This window comes from Bidens hawaiensis, unplaced genomic scaffold (assembly GCF_021521415.1).
Source record: "Bidens hawaiensis isolate Kalapana, Puna unplaced genomic scaffold, B.hawaiensis_p1.1 tig00012230_1, whole genome shotgun sequence".
NCBI lineage: Eukaryota > Viridiplantae > Streptophyta > Magnoliopsida > Asterales > Asteraceae > Bidens > Bidens hawaiensis.
In genome coordinates this window covers 14,645-34,447 of record NW_027491989.1, presented here as the reverse complement: position 1 = coordinate 34,447, position 19,803 = coordinate 14,645, and the positions used below count along the sequence as shown (strand labels likewise).

At 39.6% G+C, this 19,803-nt stretch overlaps 1 pseudogene; it reads right to left on the bottom strand.

Annotated features, from left to right (window-relative positions):
- The window catches only part of LOC143540425 (uncharacterized), a 104,671-nt pseudogene extending 94,284 nt beyond the window's left edge, over positions 1–10,387 (bottom strand).
- Between the last annotated feature and the right edge of the window lie 9,416 nt (positions 10,388–19,803).

Genomic DNA, 19,803 nt, shown 5'->3' with positions numbered 1-19,803 from the left:
CAGTTGGGACATCAATTCTTTCATCTCGGACGGCGCTAGATGGTAAGGTGCTTTCGTGATGGGCTGGGCTCCTGGTATTAAATCTATCTGGAATTCTATCTCTCGCTCCGGTGGCAACCCCGGAAGATCCTCAGGGAATACTTCTAGGTAGTCGTACACGATAGGAACATATTTCATTTCTTTCGTCTCGGTTGTAGCGTTGACAACATACACCAGGTGACATGAGGTCGAAGACTAAAAAATAAACCGATTACAACTAATTAGATAGCGGTAAGCGGGTATCGAACACAGGGAGTTTGTGGAAAGTGCGTTACTGAGTAGCTATAGAATTTAACTATATTAAACTAAGCGTAAAAGTAAATTCAAAGATTTGGTTGTTTGGTTTTAATTAACAAAAAGAAGTAAAGCAATAAACGAGTTTTAAACAATATAAGAAACTATGCTCTCTCACGATTTCAGGTTTCCAATGTTGATAAAGTTAACATTTACTTATGAGATGAACTACACAAATATAGTTCGTGAAAATGCGTTTGGATGTGATAAAAGAGGACTAAGTACTTGGATTATAAAAACGCAAGGTTGTCACTCAATAATCAGTTTAGTATTGTTAACCCTAATTCTCTTCTACTAAATCTCGATTACCTATGACACCAAAAACGGATAGTCAAGAACACGAATTTATACTATACTAACAATTACAAAACAAACTCACAATCACCATAGCAATAAAATCATAAGATCAAAATACTATCCCACAAATAACATAAACGATTAACAAATATCCAATTGAAAACCTTACAATTCGGGAGAGAACATAAAGAGTACTAGCCCCTCATCAATCAGTTCATCATAGCATCAATTAAAGTATGTAGATGAATCCCAAATCCAATTCAACAATTACAATCACCAAAATAAAGTACTTGAACTCTCCAATTGGTCTCTAAGGTATTTGGAATGAAGGATATGTGAAAAGACAGCCCAAAAACGAGTAATAAACAAAGAAAATCGGGCAGTTACGACCCAAACCGTGGCCCACGGTTTACACCGTGGGTCACGGTGGATTCCTAGAAAAACTGGACCATGGCCCACGGTCTCAACCGTGGGTCACGGTGGTCTTCACGGTGGAGCAGAGACCACGGTACAGTGACCTCTGTCTACTTTTGACATTTTGGACCGTGGCCCACGGTCTCAACTGTGGGTCACGGTGGACTTGAGCCTTGCATTCCCGTTTTCACCTCTTTTGACCTTTCTCGCGTCTCTGGTTCCTTAGGTTTCTTCGTTATTCATCATAATAGCCCCGGAACCTCCTTTGAACCTACAATTCACCAAAAATACCGTAGTTATCTAATTCAACAAGATAAACCAATTCAATACATGATTATTACGGTCTTAAATCACTTAAGGGTTGTCCAATGGACCACCCGTCACATTCCCACACTTACCTGTTGCTTGCCCTCAAGCAGCATCTCAATACAAACTTTTTATTATTTTCAATTTGTAGCCACCAATCTTACCACAATTCCGGTTCGGTTAAGGTCCCAAGTCATACCCTATTCCCTTATTTTTATCGGTTGCACTAGTCCACTTGACGTTCCCATTTAAACCATAGATTTCTAACCAAACCTAACATGCTTTCGGTTTTTTACCTATACATAACACACATTTACACATTAACCTCTTCTTGACGATCATACATACATTGTCACATTTAATCAATTCTCCTCGCATACGCTTGTACAATCATCAAATCTCCACCTATGTAAATGCTTTGACATAATTACAAATCAAGAGGGCTTAAAATGGGTTGTAACGGGGCTAAGTGTAAGGGTATGGAAGGGAATATTGAAAGTAGCTCACGCGATCCGATCTGACTTATTACAAACAAACTAAATAAACAATGAAATAAACAACTATATACATCACTAACATCATCAATTTTTTTTGAACTAATATAAAACTTGAACATTGCATACTTAAACATTGTAACTCTAACACAATCTTTTTTTTTTGGTAAGCATGATAAACATGATGCTTAACATATGTAATCGATAAATACTAACACAGTTACATAGAAACCTATTAAGTCGGATCGTTTCGCAATATAACACCGGGGTTGATTGAATAAAAGAATATGCCCGATAAAGTTTTCTAAAGGAACCAACCCCCCGCCCCTCTCATATCCACGCTCATATATGTAATGTATGAGGCCCAACCCCCTAAAAACCCACACTCTCGCTCATCCAGATGAGGCTTAACCTAAGTGCCTCTATCACTTTTGCACTCATGCCACGCTAAGATCTCGAAACGCACTAATTGTACAAGCTCTATCGGATAATATCAATCGTCTCACCAACCAATACTTTCTCAATTCTCAAGTGTAACCGAATATATTATGCAAGTTATTACACCGAAAGCATGCTAACCTTGATTAGAAAACTACATAATCTCATTTTTTTAAAACAACTAGGCACATATATTTAGGGAATTGTGATTATGAAAAGGGACCAAAACTTTACCCCGCCATCTTACCGCTTTCCGGTTTCTTTAAACACACATTTTGATTTTTTATGTTTTTATTTTATTTTATTTTATTTTATTTTATTTATTTATTTTTTTTAAACAAAAATTTTCAAAACAAACGAAAATTTTCTCATCCCCACACTTGGGATACATTGTCCCCAATGTACGGTTTTGAGAAAAATGACACAAACTACTTCATAAACACAACCTTTTTTTCAACACAACCCATAATACTTAATTATAAGTATTCCATTCTCCACCCATCCACCCAAAAACAAATAAAAACACAAATAATAACAACTATATAGAAATATACAGAACAAGGTTCACCTGGAATCACGAGGCTCAATCAGTTGTAAGGCGGGTGGGCCGGCCCAAAGATAGATGTCATGAAATCTGAGAACTGGCCAAAATTAAACGCCCCATCGCCTCCGCTGCTTCCTTCTTCTTGTGGTGGTGGTGGTGCCATTGACTGCATTGGGCTGACCCACATGGAATGATGAAGAGGTGGTTCAAGATAGCGTACTGAACCGTCATATGGAGGTGGGATCGTGTAATCTACGATTGGTGAATCCGGTACAACCGGTTCACCTGCATGCCATTGATCATGCATCCTCCGATTCCTATAATCCAAGTATCTCATATTCATATCATGCTCTTGCCCGTAAGCATTGGCACGGTTCCACATCTCTAACCTTTCGTGCCTCTCTTTTTCGGCCCGCTCACCATAAGCCACCATAAAGGTATGATGGTCAAATAATGCGCACAACTCATCCGACCAATTCTCATACGTGGAAGGCCTATGCCTTTCCACCACCTCATTCATTGACCCCACATGGGCCCAATTGTTACCATACGAGTCGTACCCAGCCGAATAATCCCAACCCCCGTGTTGGAAACTGCTACCACCACCCACATCCATAAAATCTGGCTCACCCATTTCCTCTACTTGTTCTACCTCCTCCTCGGCTTCTACATCTTCTCTAATCACTCTCCATCTCACATTATCACACACAAGCTCGTGATGTCTATCATTTTTTGTGTATACCCACCCCGGTAAATCTGATAACTTGAACTCTTTGAATACCTTGGTCATTCCCACTCATTTATCACCCCATGATTCTTTAACAATGTCGTGATCAGCCGACAATGCGGTATTAACTTCCGCTTGTTACTTTCCCGGCTGATCCAAATGTTTTGCATTACTAAATATCGGAACGAAATGAGCAGCTTTCCGCACATTAACGCGTACAAGATGGGAATATCACTGTTCCTTACTACCGAAATGTCCCCCCGACGGGGCACCACATTGTATAGACAAATAGACATCAGCAACTTTGCCTCAACCTTTAGATCCTTTCTCTTAATCTGATCACTCAAACCTCTATCTCCTTTAAGAACCTTTACTAGAATGTTGTACCATTGGGGGTGTTTGTCAGGACATTCAAACAAATCCTTGGCAGAAGGGTACACATATGTATTGCTCGGCTTACTGTCAAAAAGAGCTATCGGATTGAATGTGTCAAAGGACATCACCACTTCATTTCCCCCAACCGTTTCAATTAACTTCATATCGTACCCCTTCTTGTAGGGGGGACATTGCAATGTAGATACCCACTCTTCAATTTCTCTATCAAATAAAGTGTTACTCTCTTCATCGTAACACTTAAAAGCTGCTTCCTAACCTAAGTCTTTAAATCTGTCAACTATCCCAAACGCCTTAAACCCGGGATCCGTGACCACTTTCTCACACATGTATCCTTCAATTCTTTTATGCAACGTGGCCATCTTATTAGTGAACAGCTCCGCTTGCCATTCCAACGCGTACTTTGACAATACCCAACCTCTCCAAGCGGGTTTTACAGTTTGTGCAGGCACTCGCACTTGTTCTTCATGCAATATTTGCCTTTTTGCTTGGGTTGCTCGCCCACTGGAAGATGACGCCTTTCCCTTTCCCTTATCCAAGGTTCTACCCATCTACACACAACAAACAACCCGAACAAACCAAGTTAATTCAACATAAACTTCCCCATGCTTGCTTGTTACTATGGTTGTGGATAATCACTCGTTAATCAATATATCAAAAATTTCATAAATTATTCAACACATAATTTCCAACTAATCAATGTAACAACCATATGTTTCAAGCCATTATTCACTATCCACAACCATAATGTACAACCATTCTACTAATTACTCAAACAAGCAAGTGGGTATATAGAAACAATTATGAACACCTTACAACTTCATTGCAATACACCATCAATAATGAAAATAAATAACATACCTTGGTGTTGTAGAAGTTGAAGATGAAGAAAGCTTCAAAATAAACCAAAACCCACAATTTTCGGACTTAATTGTCCCAAATCGACCAACAAAACAAGAGATTCTTTCAAATGCAATGATAAAATTGAAACCCTTGTGAAATTCTAGTCAAAATAGACCCAAAAATCGGTTGAATTGGTGAAGATATGAGAAGGTTATGAATGTTTGAAGTGGGGAGTTAGGGTTTGTAGAGATGGATTGTGAGGAAGATGAAGAAGAAACATGAAGTAAATAATGAAGGTAGGTAAGTTATGTTGTGTAGATTGGTTTAAAAATAATTGATTATCTTGTTTTTTAAGCCAAAACCCGGCTCCCATACTATCTCGACCCGCACCGTGGGCCACGGTTTGAACCGTGGTCCACGGTTACTTGCAATATGTTTGTTTATGTCTGGCGGACCGTGGCCCACGGTCTACACCGTGGGTCACGGTGTAAATTTGTCAAATCGAGAAGAGGCCACCGTACCATGGGGCCTCTCTTCACTGTGCCTCTTGGTAAGCCACCGGGGGCCACGGTCCAAACCGTGGTCCACGGTTCTATATATATATATATATATATATATATATATATTTAGAAATCAATATTAATAGGAACCAAAAATAACTAAAATGATTAAAAACTTATTTACCAAATTAAAATTCAAAATTACCCTACCCCCTATGAAAAACCGGAGTTGCCCTTAACACGATATAAAAATCATAAGGACTTCCCCACACATGATTTGGACAACTCCAAAGCGAGCAAGGTAATTTTTAAAACAATTAGAATAAAAACTTAATTAACCTATACTAAAATATACAAGATACCTTAGCCTCTTAATTTATTTCATCATCCGGTGAGCTTAACAAGTAACTCGCGCTATCCACACCGAGCATATTGATGTCCTTTCCTTCTAAGTAAGGTTTAAGTCTTTGACCATTCACCACTTGTTTCGTTTGATCTTGAACATCTTCTATCTCCACATCACCAAAACTACCCACTCTTGTGATGGTATATGGGCCCATCCACTTGCTTTTTAACTTATCGGGAAACAACTTCAATCTTGAATTGTACAACCACACCTTTTGACCCACTTCAAAGGTCCTTTTTCTCAACTTTGCATAATGGACCTTTTTCAGTTTGTCTTTGTATGCAGAAGCACATTCATGCGCTTCATCCCGGATTTCCTCAATCTCATTCAATTTCAACTTTCTCAATTCACCTGCTTCCTTATAATCCGCGTTAACATTCTTGATCGCCCAAAACGCCCTATGTGCCAACTCCATTGGTAAATGACACCCTTTCCCATAAACTAACCGACAAGGAGTTGTGCCAATAGGAGTTTTGTAGGCGGTCCGATATGCCCACCATGCATCATTTAACTTAGAAGACCAATCCTTTCTATCGACCCGCACCATCTTCATCAAATATTCTTTAATTTGGCGATTGGACACTTCAACTTGTCCACTTGTTTGTGGATGATAAGGTGTAGCAATTCGGTGATTCACATTGTACCTTTTTAAAAGTTTCCCAAAGTTGAAATTCTTGAAATGCGACCCACCATCACTAATAATAACCCGCGGGATACCAAACCAAGCAAAGATGTTTGATTGAACGAATTTGCAAACTACCGAATGGTCATTGGTTCTTGTTGCTACCGCTTCTACCCACTTGGACACATAATCGACCGCAACCAAGATATATAAAAATCCATTTGAGTTTGGAAACGGGCCCATAAATTCAATTCCCCATACATCAAAATTCTCTAACACCAAAATCGGCTGCAATGGCATTTCATCCCGTTTCAAGATACTACCCAACTTTTTTCCAATTCAAGCAATGTCGCTCATACTCACTTGCATCTTTAAAAATGGTGGGCCCATAAAACCCACATTGAAGCACCCATTAGCCCGTCTTTTGACCGCTAAACTGACCTCCGCACGCCGATGCATGTGCATGAGTCAAAACCTCTAATACCTCAAAATCGGGAATACACCTCCTTATCACTTGAACCGAACCAATCTTGAACAAGTCCGGTTCATCCCAAATATATTGTTTCACTTGGGCCATGAATTGTTGCCTTCTTTTCTTCACCCAGTGACTTGGAATAGACCCCGTTTTTAAATAATTCACAAAGTGAGCGTACCATGGTGCGCTCGACACGGCTAACAATTGTTCATCGGGAAACCGTTCATTAATCTCCATCGGGTCATCAACACTCTCCAATGGAATTCGGGATAGGTGATCTGCCACTACATTTTCACACCCCTTTTTATCCCGAACCTCCAAATAGAACTCTTGAAAAAGCAATACCCACTGAATTAAACGCGCTTTTGCATCCATCTTTTCCATCAAATATCGAACCGCACGATGGTCCGAATATACGATCACCTTACTCCCCCAAATATACGAGCGAAACTTATCCAAAGCATACATCACAGCAAGCAATTCTTTTTCGGTGGTTGTATAATTAAGGTGCGATTTGGATAATATTTTGCTTGCATAATAAATGACCACCGGTTTTTTATCAATTCGTTGACCCAAGACCGCTCCGATAGTAGTATCACTAGCATCACACATAACCTAAAACGGCTTTGACCAATCCGGTGGTTGTAAAATGGGAGCTTTCACCAACTGTTCCTTCAAAACATTAAATGCTTGCAAACACTCGTTAGTAAAATCTAAAGGAGCATATTTTAACAATAAATTACATAAAGGCTTTGTGATCACACTAAAGCCTTTAATAAATCTTCTATAAAAACCCTCATGCCCAAAAATGACCTTACCCATTTAATGTTTTTAAGTGGAGGTAAAGATGATATTACCCGGACCTTTGCCTTATATAATTCCATTCCCCTTTCTGAAATAACGTGACCCAGCACGATACCCTCTTGCACCATGAAGTGACTTTTTCCAACTTAAAACTAAATTTGTCTCAACACACCTTTTTAAAACTTTTTCTAATTCACTGAGACAAGTTTCATAAGTTGGACCAAAAATGGAAAAGTCATCCATATATACCTCAAGTGAATCCCCAACCATATCCGAAAAAATACTTATCAGACAACGTTGGAATGTGGTCGGGGCATTACACAATCCGAACGAAATTCGCCGAAAAGCAAAAGTGCCATACGGACAAGTGAAGGTGGTCTTGTGTTGGTCATCCGGGTGGATAGCAATTTGGTTATAACCCGAGTACCCATCCAAAAAATAGTAATACTTTTGACCCGATAATTTTTCAATAATTTGGTCAATAAAAGGTAATGGAAAATGATCTTTAGATGTAGCGGCGTTTAATTTACGATAATCAATGCAAACTCGTCACCCGGTGACCGACGGGTGGCGATTTGTTCACCGCTTTCATCTTTAATTACCTGTATACCTGCTTTTTTCGGTACCACCTGTGTAGGACTTACCCATGCACTATCCGAGATGGGATAGATAATTCCCGCGTCCAACCACGTTATTACCTCTTTCTTCACAACTTCTCTCAAATTTGGATTTAACCTTCTTTGAGTCTCTCGGGTTGGTTTCGCATCATCGTTGGTGATAATTTTGTGCATAACTATAGACGGACAAATGCCTTTTAAGTCGACAATTGTCCAACCTATCGCCGCCTTGTTCATCTTCAACACCTTCAATAATTCTTCCTCTTGAAACTCATCCAAATTAGATGCAATAATGATCGGGAGTGTGTCATTATCCCCCAAAAATACATACTTTAAGTGACTCGGCAAGTCTTTCAATTCCAAATTCGGTGGGCATTCCAAGGACGGTTTTGTACCCGAATCAATCTCAGCTGGTAGACTTTCAATTTGATGAGTCCATGGTGGTCGTCCTTCTTTTACCGCTAACACGTCTTGATTTTTCTCTTCCATTCTCAATGCACAGAGATGTACCTGTTCAGAAAAATCACAAACACATGCTTCCAAAGCATCTTCCTCATAATCATGCGGGTCACACATGTCAACAATATCTGCCATGAAACACTCATCACCACATAAAGAATTAGATCCGTTAGTGAACACATTTAATCTCATTTTCCTATTTCCAAAAGCCATATCAACCGTACCCGATAGACAGTCAATAATAGCATGAGCGGTGTTTAAAAACGGTCGACCCAATATAACATTTTGTTGTTGGGTCGATTCAACCGATGAGTAGTCTAAGACCAAAAAGTCAATCGGATAGTAAAATTCTTCAACTTTTACTAACACATACCGCACAATTCCTCGGGGAGTTTATGAGACAAATCGGCTAACACAACCGTTGTATCAACTCGTTTTAAAGGACTTCATATTGGTCATATAACCCCCCCCCCCCCCGGAAGAATGCTTATTCTGGCACCAAGATCGAGTAACGCCCTAGACATTTGAAAATCGCCTACTTGAATATTAATTAAGGGCATTCCCAGGTCTTGAAGCTTAGGAGGAAGATCTCCTTTTAAAACCGAACTTACTCGTCGGTTAAATCCACTCGTGTAGTCACTTTTTGTTGCCTCTTTTTAGTGCATAGTTCTTTTAAAAACTTAGCATACGCTGGCACTTGTTTGATTGCCTCTAGTAACGGTAAATTCACTTTGACTTGCTTAAAAACTTCCCACATCTCTTGTTTTTGAGGGCCCCTTCTTGAAATGATATTTTTCTTACCCGGGTTAAGTAAAGCCGACTGAAATGGAACCACATTTGGTTCCACTTCCGTATTTTTATTTTTTAAATTTGAAGTTTGACCCGGATTTTGTAACGGTTTTTCAAAAGTGACATGTTTAGTGAGTTTATTTGTTACTATTTCATCATCACTTTCATTACCCGTAATGTCCTCAACTTCCCCTTCAACCACACCCGGTGATAAATCCTTTTTGTATTCTTTACCACTTCTTAAAACACTAACGTGGTTAATAGGAACATTACGTGAAGAGTTATGAGAAGGATTTACCTTTGTGTCGCTTGGAAATTGACCCTTATTCTTCTTCAAGTCCGACACTTTGTGTGGTCAACGATTGGATGGCCTTATCTCTAACTTCATCCTTTTGCATTCTCACTTTATCAAGTTGATTTGTTCGTTGCATGTCTTGTTGCATCAACTTCAACATGTCCATAACTTCATTCCCACTTGATGAACTTTGATTCGTTGACCCACTTTGACCGCCACCTCCTTGACCTAGAAACCCTTGATTATTCCCGCCATGAAAATTGCCTTGGTTATTATATTTTTGGCGAGGAACATAATTTCCTTGATTTTCTTGAAAATTCGGGTTAGATTGAGTGGCCGGGTTTTCATATAAAAAATTTGGGTGATTTCTTAACCCGGGGTGGTAGGTGTTCGAGTTCATGTTGTAATTCCTACTACCTCCCCTTTGAAGTGCATTCAACTCCTCCACCGGTGATTGACCTACCGCACACACCTCCGAAGCATGACCCAACTCGTTACAATTTGTACAAACATCAATTACCTGATTAGTTGTTTGTACATATCCTTCTTCCACAATTTGCACTTGCGGTTTACCAATCGCCGATCTTGCTCTTCTTACGGTTTGGGCTTTTCTCTTTGAAGTGACCGCCATTTGTTCCAAATATGTCAAATCATCTTGTTCATAATTGGTGCCAAATGAACCATTCATAATCGACATTAACTTTTGTTCATCTTCCGCACTCAACCCTTCATGAAACGCATTCAATAACTCCCAAAGAGTAATACCATGATGAGGACAATTCTAGATCATCATATTAAACCGCTCAAACGCCACATGAAATATTTCACCCGATTGTTGTTGGAAAGATCTTAGACTCCTTCTTGCATCGTTAGTCTTTTGAGCCGTGTAAAATTCTTCCAAAAATCGTTGTTGCATCTCAACCCAAGTGTAAATTGATGCGGAAGGCAATGTGTAGAACCATCTTTTCGCCTTATCTTCCAAAGAGAATTGAAAGAGAACCAACTTAATCTCATCCGCTGAAAAACCTTGACCCCCAATCGTGTTGCACATAGAGTCATATGTACAAATGAAAATACGGTTCTTCCGTTGCTAGACCTTTTATACTTCCGTAGACTTTAGAGTGCATTGGTTCTCACTTCAAATGTCCTCCCTTGTTGATTATGAGGAATAGCCATTGGAGACGGGTTATTAGTAATTATCGGTCGAAAATGGGCTTCAATCCCCCTAACCATCTCTCTTGCATGCCTTCTTGGAACCCCCATTGGTACTCTTGGTTGACCCATTTGCCTATAAACGAGCCTTAGCTGTGCAAATTGTTGTTGAAACTGTGGTTGGGGCATTTTTTGTTGAAATTGTTGATCTTGAGGTTGCCCTTATGGTTGTTGAATAATCGGTGGCGGTTGAACTTGTTGATGAACAACAACCGGTGGTTGTTGTTGAGCTTGTTGTTGAACTGGTGGTGGTTGAACGTGTTGTTGGACAACCGGCGGTGGTTGTTTTCGATTAAGCTATTACAACGGTTCCGGTTGTTGCCATTGACCATAACCAAAATTTCCCGGATTTACCCTTTTTCTTCCATCACCTCCCATGTAGTAACCTTCCACTTCGTACCCCTAGAATTCACTGTCAAACCTATATCCGTATCCGTCACCTTGTGATCTTGAATGTTGCATGAAAGGTGGGGGTTGATATTGGTTATTTGATTGTGATTGTTGAAAGGTTGGTTGTTGATTTTGTTGAGATGATAATGCACAAAAGGTAGGAAAAAGGCTGGAAATAGATGGCAATGTGGATGATGTTGCGTAGGTGTATTGAGCAGAGATGGGTTCGGTTATGGGTGGTGGTTGCAATTCACTTGATGTTGTAGGTATATTAGTAGTGATCGGTGGAGGTGACTTTGGTGGAGGTGTAGTCGGGATTGGTTGACCTGAAGTGGGAATTGGTGAATCCATTTTGCAGTTTGATGCAGTTGGAGAACTCAAAATCTTGTTCTCTATAAGTAAAACTCGGTTTCTTCGAAGCGTTCTGTCAATTTCGGGATCGATTACTAGTGGTGATGACCTGTTAGATCTTCTAGTATGCATACACTTGTAGATACCTGCACACTAACACAACCAACGTAAACCCGAAAATAACAAACAAAAACCACTAAAACTAACACACGTTGCGCACTACTCCCTGGAAACGGCGCCAAAATTTGACGTGAGGTCGAAGACTCACTAAAAAATAAACCGATTACAACTAATTAGATAGCGGTAAGCGGGTATCGAACACAGGGAGTTTGTGGAAAGTGGGTTACTGAATAGCTATAAAATTTATCTATATTAAACTAAGTGCAAAAGTAAATTCAAAGATTTGGTTGTTTGGTTTTTATTAACAAAAAAGAACTAAAGCAATAAAAGAGTTTTAAACAATATAAGAAACAATTCTCTCTCAATTTCAGGTTTCCGATGTTGATAAAGTTAACATTTACTTATGAGATGAACTACACAAATATAGTTCGTGAAAATGCGTTTGGATGTGATAAAAGAGGACTAAGTACTTGGATTATAAAAACGCAAGGTTGTCACTCAATAATCAGTTTAGTATTGTTAACCCTAATTCTCTTCTACTAAATCTCGATTGCATATGGCACCAAGAACGGATAGTCAAGAACACGAATTTATACTATACTAACAATTACAAAACAAACTCACAATCACCATAGCAATATAATCATAAGATCAAAATACTATCCCACAAATAACATAAACGATTAACAAATATCCAATTGAAAACCTTACAATTTGGGAGAGAACATAAAGAGTACTAGCCCCTCATCATTCGGTTCATCATAGCATCAATTAAAGTATGTAGATGAATCCCAAATCCAATTCAACTATTACAATCACCAAAATAAAGTACTTGCACTCTACAATTCGTCTCTAAGGTATTTGGAATGAAGGATATGTGAAAAGACAGCCCAAAAATGAGTAATAAACAAAGGAAATTGGGCAGTTATGACCTGAACCGTGGCCCATGGTTTACAACCCATTTGCAATGCCTTTTCTGGCTTTCGACAGGACCCCCTTCCGACATGAGAAAAAAAAAGATTACGTCAATGCCAATTAATTGCCAATGATATAGAGTTTCTAGCGATTACGACTATAAAGGGCAGGAGATGAATGAAAGACTCGTACTGCAACTGCTGAAGAGAGATCAGAGCTAGTACTAGAGGAAGCGATAGCGGACAAAAGAGCTCATAGAGCAGTGCAGCTAAGCGGGAAGATCTGTGATCTTTTTGAAAGAGCATATCGCAAAGACCGGTATATTGCACATACTGATTGATTGTATAGATTGAGTCTCATTTAGAGAGTTATTCTATATCTATAGTACCCCCATGAGACTTTCCAACCGTGGGTCATGGTGGATTCCTGGACAAACTGGACCGTGGCCCACGGTCTCAACCGTGGGTCACGGTGGTCTTCACGGTGGAGCAAAGGCCACGGTACGGTGGCCTCTGTCTACTTTTGACATTTTGGACCGTGGCCCACGGTCTCAACCGTGGGTCACGGTGGACTTGAGCCTTGCATTCCCGTTTTCACCTCTTTTGACCTTTCTCGTGTCTCCGATTCCTTTGGTTTCTTCGTTATTCATCATAATAGCCCCGGAACCTCCTTTGAACCTACAATTCACCAAAAACACTGTAGTTATCTAATTCAACAAGATAAATCAATTCAATACATGATTATTACGGTCTCAAATCACTTAAGGGTTGTCCAATGGACCACCCATCACCAGGTAGGCACCACACCCTCGTCTTAATAACCTTTCGGCTTTTATCATCGAAATAACGTTAAGCCCTAAACTTTCCTTATCACCATAAACCGTCATGGCACTACCATCCAAGGACTTCAGCTTTATTATCCTACTCTTACATACTATCTGAGCTTCGTATTCAGACAACCAATCCATCCCCAAAACTACATCGAACCCTCCTGACATCATAACATACAAAGTAACAGGCAACTCATGCCCCTCTAATTCTATCTTACAATTCTTAACCATTTTCATTATTTTCACCGAGGTGTCACTAGCAGTTTCTACTATGAAGGTTTCAGACACTCGGCAACATTTCATTTTAGCTAGTTTACTAAATGTCATAGCTACAAAACTTCTATTCGCACCTGAATCAAACAATACTGAAGTAGAGATACCGTTTACTAAGAACTTACCAGTCAGAACATCAGGAATCTGTCTAGCTTGTTCCTAGGTCAGCATGTAGGCTCTAGTCCTTGGCCTTGCTTGATCAGCATCTTTCTTCCCACTTCCTCCAGCCTCACCATCGGTGCATGCTCTTGCCATATGGCCCGTCTTGCCACATTTGTAACATGCTGGCTTCGCACTGCACTCATTGGCATAATACCCTACCTTCCCACACTTATAACATGCATTAGACCCCATCCTGCATTCCCCACCATGATCCTTTCCACATTTGGGACAAACATCAGAACTCCTACTCCACTTTCACTCACCACCGTGCATCTTTCCGCAGGTCTTACACGACCTCTTCTCCCAAACTCTTGGCTACTTATTCTTGGGGTTCCACAACTGAGTACCAGGTCGTTTAGTAGGAGCGGCCCACTTTTTACCCTTCTTCTCTTCCACTACCACCTCATCTGTAGACAAGTCATCATACACCATTTCTGCCAACCCTACAGCAGAATCAAAACTACCCGCTCTACTAGCCTTGACCAAGACGCGAACATTTTGCAGCAACGCTTGGCCTCAGTGTTCACCATGTCTGGCACCAACCTTGACATACGGTTGAATTCAGTGGTGTATTCGCGGTGTGTCATCTTGCCTGCTTTCAGACTCAGAAATTTCATTTCAACTCTTTCAACCTCAGCATCAGCACATAATCGCTTCATCACTAACTCCTTCAGATCGTCCCATCTCATAGCCTTGATCTCTTCCCAACTCCTTCTCTGCTCAATCTACTCCCACCAGTACATGGCTTCCTCACCAAAATATTGGGTAGCGTAACCCACAGCTTGTTCGGGACGGAATTCGCTAATTCGGATAACCTTGCCCATCGTGGTTATCCATTGGAGAGTAGCGATTGCGTCTTCCAAGCCAGTTAGCTTCAGTAGATCACAACCTTTGAACGACTTGTAGTTGCACCCACCTCGGCCCCTCCTCCTATCATCAACCTTTACCGGCTTAACCACACTTGATTCCTCCTTCTTCTTCTCATCATCTTTCTTACTCTTTTCTCCAGACTTCTCAGCAGTCTTTGCCTGGATTCCAGCAGACTTTTCATGATTCATGTTTTTCATAGCAGTTGCTACCGCTTGAGCAATGGCAGCTTGAATTGCGGGATCCAGTTGAACCCCTTCGTTGTTACTTTGATTTCGACCAGCTGCACTTCCTTCTCCCTCAGTGTTAGTAGCTAATTCTACCGACGGTTCTCAGACCATGCGTGGCCTACCACGACGTCCCTTATGTCCTCCCCTTCCAGCAACTTTCTTAGCTCCAGCCATTCGTATTCTATAAGGAAATACAAACGCCATCACTTAAGGAACCATTTAGTACAAGGATAGTAAGGCTAATAGGTAATAACATTGGCCAGCTGTGATTAGCTGATCACGTTACTCTCCGTGTCCTATACACTCCCTATTGTGAGTCCACTTGTGCGATTTCTACTTCTAACAGTTAGACAATCAAACATTTCATATCATCATATACTTCTATCCTTAGCAATTAAGCTAGCATTCATACATTATTCAACTTTACATGTGAAATTAATCACATACTTTACCTTAACTTAGCTGGCTTGAGTGACACATGGCATTCTCCGACTGGCTTCTTCTTTCTTTTCTTACTTTAATCCCATTCTCTGTTCGAGTCTAAGCATTTAAGGTGCTTAAATATCTCGAACTTTGCTCTGATACCAACTTGTAAAGCCCCGTTACCGGTGCCCTACACTGGACGTTGGATTTACTCATAAACATCGTTCATAATATCAGAGTTAATTAAAACATTCGCGGAATATCAAAAACATTCATCATATATTACATAACCATCATTTCTTGTCTTAACAAGCATTCGAATCATTTAATCATGAAAACATGTCTTTTAAATAACATAACATTTCATTGAGATGCCAATGTCTTCAATTTTATGCCATGTGCTTCCCCTCAAGCAAGCTGCCTCATTCTACTCGCCTGCGTGCATACTAAAAGTCACCTACCCAGAGTGAGTTCTAGTTAATCATACTACATACAATCTGTTCACATACTTGCACACATGCCCGAAGGTGTGTACATTATTCATACTTTATTTTACATGCATAACTTTCCATACTATGTAAAGAGCGTTCCGCCCTATAACCTCACAGATATTATAAGGGTCTGGTCCCCAACATCACAGATATTATTAGGGAATGGTCCCTATCCTCACAGATATTATTATGGTCTGGTCTCTATCCTCACAGATATTATTAGGGTCTGGTCCCTATCCTCACAGATATTATTAGGGTTTGGTCCCTATCCTCATAGATATTATTAGGTTCTGGTCCCTTTGTTTGGTGCCACTGTACCATACCTGTCTTTACATACTATCCTTGACGATACATGCAATATCCGAAGATTGTTCACGTACTGTCAACATATCTTACATACAGCATTCGTACATCATATATATATATATATATATATATCACATACATACGTCATTCATACATCATATTTACCAATCATATCTTTAACTACTACCTGACAGTACATGCAATATCCGAAGATCGTTCAAGTACCGTCAAGCAATCGTCATACATAAATCATACGAAGCATACACTTACCACTTAAGGTAAGTGTATTAACTATCACATCGAGTATGCACACAGCCTCGAAAACATAACAAGGAAGTGGGGCTAGATACTCACCTGAACGCGATTACGTTCACCATTTATGGTTATTCCTTTCTTGAGCTGTGCACGACTAACTATATGACAATTACACGTACCAATTAACTATCACTACCCATATAGCGTTTCTAGTCTAATTATAACCCTCAAGGAACGGGGGTCCGGGGATAGCGCCCATGGCAGCGGGGTTCTAGGGACGGTAGCCCCTAGCGGGATCCAAGGGGCAGAGCCCCTGGCTGGGGTTAAGCTGCCAGGTCAGCTTGGAAAAATTTTATTTTCATTAACTGCCTTAACACATTTTCCATTAGGATTTCATGATAATATTTTATTGTTAACCTCTTAATCCTTTAAGGTATCTTCCATAAATTAATAAACTCCAAGGGTTATTTTATAATTAAATCATTCTTTTCTAAGTCCTGGGACTGTTCTGTCATTTTGTTAAACTTCTAGTTCGTTACTCAGCTCTTTAACGAATTGACTTATCATAACGAACAGGTCCTTATAACGAATTGGACCCTCTAACAAACTGGTCCTTATAACGAATCAGTCCATATAACGAACCAGTCCATATAACGAATCAGTCCATGTAGCGAATTGGACCTTCTAATTCGGCATCTTTTTTTAAACGAATGATCATAGCGAATTGGGAGTTAGTTCGTTATCTTTACCTTAACGATCTTGAACATGAACTAAGTCTGGTTCGTTAGGCTTCCTTTAACGAATCATTAGACGAATTACCCCTAGTTCGTTAATTCCTCGTTAACGAATTAGGGTTAGGTCAGAGAATGTTAGAAACATTCTCTGACATAACCTTCCTCGTACATGCCGCCTTTCTGGCGCCGTCACCGGAAAACCGCGGCTTCACCGGAAAAACAAGATCTGACTCGTTTTCCGCCGTTTTCCGTCCCGTTCGATCCAGATCTGAGCTAGGGTGACCCCTAAGCTCATATTAGGTTCGGTTTATACTCGATTCCACCCGGAGCTCGTGACTTTAACCTTTTAACGATGTTGGCTCGTCATTTCGTGACTAAATCTAACGGGTTTGAGTTCAAACAACATCATACTATCATTACCTTGAATCGAGATCGTTTTTCTATATTGGTTCGGCTAGAGAAATGAGAGAAATTAAAGAGAGCTTAAGTGTGTGTATTGGTGGTGTATGGAATATGTGTGAAATGAATGATTAAATGGGTAATTAAGGCTTATATAATTATGGGTCATGGGCTTAAGCCCATGGTCTTTCCCTCTTTCCTTCATAACCCAAGTCCATAACGCATATCCATTTAACCCAACTCTAGCCTGACTCTTACTAACTCATATTTTCATTTTATTAACCGAAACTAGAAAACGGGATGTTACAAAGTTGGGAATAACGTGCGGTGATAAAGTCAGGGCATAAAAAACCTCATGGCCTGCCTAAACGAATAGACTCCTCGTAAAAATACCTTAAATTAAGAAAAAGAAACATTATAAAATTAATAAAGTCAATAATATATAAAACCGGTATATTGTACAAAAAAAAACTTACATTTCAAACCAACTTATGATGATGATATCAACCCACCCTTTTGCGAATCTTTTAACATCCCCTCGTACTCGAGCCAATTTGGTGTTACCGTGGAAAACATCCCGTTAGGTGTAGAATACCCAACTCGATCAGACTCCCGTTCAATGTAACGATGTAATCGGTCAACCAAAGTTTTAATCCTTTTTTGATCGATTTTTAATTACCTTCAAAGCTTTATCAATTTCTTTGGACTGCCTTTCTTGATCGGTTTGAGCGGTTTTCTTCACTTGTGGGTGTTCAACCTTAACTTTTTTTGGAAGTGGTTGAACTCGATCATCTTCCAAATTAGCCCACTAAAACAACAAATAATATGTTATAATCTAAACACACACACACAGACACACGCATATATGTGGTTGTAAACGAGCTCGGTTCATTAGCTTACGGGAGCTCGACTAAAAAGTAACCCAAACCCAACTAACCCGAAACCCAATTAACCCGAAGCCGACTAACCCGAACCTTAATAAGGTCTGGTTGCTTGTTAGTTTTCTTTCTAAAAAGCCCGATTAACCCTGCACGATTAACCCGAAACCTGATTAGGTTGGCCCGATTAACACCCCTACACACAGACCATAGTATGACTAAAGTGAAGTGATTAATTACCAGAGTATTGACCAATTCATTATTATCAAAAGTAGGATCATACAATAATCAATTTTTCTATATTGATCGTTTTCAGGTGAAGATGGTATATAAGGTGAAACGTCATCATTGTGCCTCGAGTCACTCGCTGATTGGTGGGGTGACTCAGCGTCTTTATCTACAATTAAACAAGTAATATACATTAAATAATAATAATAATAATAATAATAATAATAATAATAAGAAGAAGAAAATATGTACAACTATTGATAAGTCAAATATACCTTTAAGGCGTTTATGGGCCACTGAACACATTTACCAAGGGTGTGACTCATTACACTAATTTTATTGGTGAATGTTTGATTAGGGACTGGGAAACCCACATACTGTGGCGTGATGGTATCTACTTTTACAATCAAACAACCCTCGTTTATGAGAACGTCTTGTACGATTCTATACTCTGAAGTAGGATATACCCGTCCTTCAGCAATGATTATTTTCGCAGATGCATCAAAGTGCATAAACAATTCACACTCACGTAGATCCTGCAAAAACAAATAAATTTTAAATAAACAGTAACTTGTTTGATTCAGCTCAGGAAATCTATATGATTTTGTAACTTATTTGATTTGATAATGTTATAGTTAATTGCATATTATAGATCTGAACCAATTAAACCCAAAAAAGGGTTGGGCCAGCCCTAAACCGATTAAAACCACACCAACAACCGAGCTCGGTCTAAACTACTTATCGAACTTTCGGTACTTTATTCGGTTTAAACTTAATGATTTTGGTTCTGTTCAATTTCGGTTACAACCGAATAAAACCCAATTGACAAGCCATGTGTTTTCTAACACTATAATATTTCGGTACTTGTTCAAATGTATTTAACATGCTTTATTAAAAAATAAAAATAAAAACTAATTTTTGGGCTTTATTTAACATGCTTTATTCAGATGTATTACCTGAATAACTGCATGATCGATATAAGAT